Raw genomic sequence first — 3,999 nt, 5'->3', positions numbered from 1 at the left:
CGTCAATAAGTATTGACAACGAAGTGCAAACTTCCGCTTACATGTTTAACCCCGCCACATAATTTATGTATGCGCCTGGCCCAAGTAGGAGACTGTAATTCAGTGGTTGTGGTTTGTTTATGTGTTACATTTTTGTTTTCCGTTCATTTTTTTTTACATTAATAAGGCCGTTAGTTTTCTCGTTTGAATTGTTTTACATTGTCTTATCAGGGCCTTTTATAGCTGACTATGCGGTATGGGCTTTAATAATTGTTGAAGGCCGTACGGTGACCTATATTTGTTAATGTTTGTGTCATTTTGGTCTTTTGTGGATAGTTGTCTCATTGGCAATCACGCACTAAGAAAATAAAGATAATAATTTCATTCATTTTAGTGAGGTTGACGTATCTAGCGATTCAAAGTCTGCAAGTCAGTTAAAAGTGAAAAGATTCCTAGCGCACACAATAATGAATGAAAAAAGAGCGTATCTTGCTCATATAGTTGGTGAACCAGCCCAACACGCTATGTGGCTTCAAGAACATCAGCTTGGACCGAAAGCAAGGGCCAAATTAAAATTTCGACCTCCACCAAATATTTAAACATTTTTATTGTCATAACATCATCTTTATTTAATTAGCGTCCACCATTTATATACTCGTGAGATTTATCTCATAGTAAGATATATGTTATACCGGATATCCGTAAATGAAGACCAAGAGGCAAAAGAGAAAGACTAATATTAACATTTATTGCATGTTCCCTTTTATATTTTGTATTATTATGCATTGATGTGTTTATTATATATGATTCCGGCATCACTTACATTTTTGCTACTTAGATATGATAATTAAAATATCGTATTTTGTATTGATTATTGATAATATAGCCGGGTGAAATGGCTATTCGACTATATGTAAATCAAGAAGGAAGAATTAGTGTCCGACACGTATTTGTAAATTATAGTCCAAATTGTCACAGAGAATGAATAATGAAATAAATAGAGTAAATGCATTTAAGACCTTTTGTCCAAGATTATGACACATAATCCGTGTAAAACACTTATGCCTAAATTTACGACAAAGTCTAGAATAATTAAATACATGCAAAACCTAAATATATTAAAACAATTGAATTACTAAAATGTTGTTTAAAAAACTAATTTCATTGCACTGTCCAAATTGTCCGGTCATAATAACATGAATAATTGTGTTTGATTGATTAACATGTTTTTGTTTTGTATTGAAGCTGATTGATTAACATGTTTTTGTTTTGTATTGAAGCTTTTATTAGACTTTAAGGGCAGATAGCCTGAATTACTTTTGAAAGGCAAAATCATTGACTTTAGAACATGTAGCTAGAAGATTTACTTGTTGTTTTTCTCCCTCCGTTTTGAATTTATAATTAGGACTATCGTATTTGTATGTAATTTTCATAACAATATAAGTTCGAAAGTTGCAAGGATTAGTTAAAGACTAAATCGTACTGTCAAAACCTTTTAAAGAAAACTACACTTTATTTTATGAAATGAAAATTGTTTTTTCTGTAGTGCTGATGGTAATGAAACAAGTTGAATATCCCCAAAACATGGAAATTGAAGTAGTATGGCATAGATAACCAAATGAGATTTTATGAATATCTGTCAGTGACTTTTATATGTTAATCACAAATTACCTGAGTAGTATTGCTGCGAATAGTATTGTTCACGAGAAATTCAGAGTGCATGAGAGTATTATGAGCTGGTATTATATTGTATTTTTGTGTGAGACTGTTTTAAATGTGTGCATATTGTATCACAAAATAAGAGTAAGGTCTCTGGTGATTCCATAGTATTTTATATCATATGATATTAACTGTCACGTTTATGACGAGCAAGATATTTTTTATACATGTAGTACTCCGCAATTTGTTACAAGATGCTTATTCCACAAAGTTATCCATACCCGTTACTATTACTTGTTTGTTTAGATATATTGAAAGTTAGAGAATTTTGAATATTATGAAAGTTAGAAGTATATTATTGTAATATTGATCATGTACATGTATTTTTATTTAATTGTAAATCTGGATTCCATATATGCAAAAAATCATTGGGAATTTTCTTTCTGGCGGGGGATGTTATATATATGTATTATATATGTGTAATTCAGTTTTACATGTTTTACGGAATTGTACAAGTGATGTCCGGAAACGCCTTTTTGTTTTACTCTCTCTCTTTTATTAAATGTCGTTAACGTTAGATGTGTTTTTGTTCATAAACTAGTCACAACCCAACACTTATATTATTAAGTCGAGGCGATATCGTTACACTTTGGGGTTTTACGGCCGTTTCAATATATTACAACTAAGATGGTTCAATAACCTGACATTAAGTACGGACAAACACAACATCCAATGCCATACCGTCTCTGCTATCATTAGATTCATTATTTAACTGACTATGTTCCACATAACCTCCAATGCTTTCAAAAAAATATTCGCAAATTCTGTAGTTTCTGTAATGACTTGTTAACAATATTTTTCTTTCCATCCCATGTCCTGTATTCAATAGACCAAATATTCACCACAATTTTTCCGGATATCAGTTTGTTTCTTATTGATTCCAAAATAATCATTTCTGAACCTTCAACGTCCAAAGAAAAGTAATCAATATGTTGCACGTCTATCTGATCTAAAACTTTTGCCATGTCAAAACAAGGAACTGAAATTGTTCTTTTATTTTTAATCATCTGTATCGGATCATTATCTAATTCTGACGCCATGACACCTACAGCACCGCTCTGAATGAAATCTGTTTTTCTTAATTTATCTGAAATGCAGGCACACAAACGCCAAGCATGCCGTTTCAACTTATCAATTTGACGACAAAGATCAGGGTTAGCTTCTATCAGCAGTCCAGTCCAGTTATGTTTTCTTTCCAACCACAAAGTATTTGAATATGTTTGACCATCATATGCTCCCATTTCAATAAAAAATCCTTTTTTTTTTTGAGAAATTTTATATATAGTTTTATCCTGGTGTGCTTGCGAGTAGTATTTCTCAGAGTTGTTAACAGGAAAATACGGATTTGGTTTTTTCAAATAGTATCCCAGCGTTCTTGTGAAATTTACATTAATTTTAGTAAAAACATGCACGCGTTGTCGTCCATGGCCGCGATAATGCTGTTTCCAATTTGTTGCCAGATATGGATACCTTATCTTCCCATACCATCTACCGGCATTAAATTTGATATGATCACTTTCATAATTGTATTGAACCCCATAATTAATGCTCCCTCATCTTTTGTTACACACCATCCCCTGGCAATCGCAATAATGTCTCCCCATGGATTAAGTCCGTCACCATACCTACCTAAACCGGAATGTTCTATTGAACTAAAAGATACAATAGCATCAAATCTCCCTAAAGTCTGGTTTAAGTAACTTTTACGAAAGTGATCGGGAATCATTGTTTTTATTTTAGGGTGTTGTGAAACAATTTTACCGTATTCTAACGTAACAACCTCGCGTGCTCCTGCTTCCAACGCGCATGCTTCTACCCAGGGAATTTCTGAACCGATAACCAAAACTCGACCGTTTATAATGCCAACTGGTGCATGTTTCAAACCATCTCTCAAAGCATTTGTTTCTGATATGCCATACGTTCCTTCTAACTTATCATCTTTCGCCAACGAAATATAATCCTCGATTAATTGCTCTGTCCACACCGCCATTTTTGCTGTCTTGCCCAAATATGCTTGATTAAAATACCAAAGTGACACTTTCAAACGGTTGTTCATCGTAAAATCAGTATGCAAATGATTAGGTATTGTTTTTGGAGCAATCGATAAGCCATGGCCACGATCGATGTGTTCATTTTTAAAGAGCGCATCGCAATCAATTGGTACAGTTATTTGATTAAAGTATGGCCCGGGTACCCCTATAACATTTGTTTCACAAAGTATGCCACAATCCTTCCTAATGTATTCTACAGCAACTATTGATTCATGAGGAGAGTTTGACTCTGTTTTGGTATCAGTTATTT

At 33.3% G+C, this 3,999-nt stretch overlaps 1 pseudogene; it reads right to left on the bottom strand.

Moving 5' to 3' along the window:
- Window positions 1–2,015: 2,015 nt before the first annotated feature.
- On the bottom strand, window positions 2,016–3,688 carry LOC134711534 (uncharacterized; annotated as a pseudogene).
- Between the last annotated feature and the right edge of the window lie 311 nt (window positions 3,689–3,999).

The sequence above is a fragment of the Mytilus trossulus genome, chromosome 1 (assembly GCF_036588685.1).
Source record: "Mytilus trossulus isolate FHL-02 chromosome 1, PNRI_Mtr1.1.1.hap1, whole genome shotgun sequence".
Taxonomy (NCBI): domain Eukaryota; kingdom Metazoa; phylum Mollusca; class Bivalvia; order Mytilida; family Mytilidae; genus Mytilus; species Mytilus trossulus.
The sequence above is the reverse complement of the archived record's forward strand: the minus strand, read 5'-3'. Positions and strand labels throughout refer to the sequence as shown.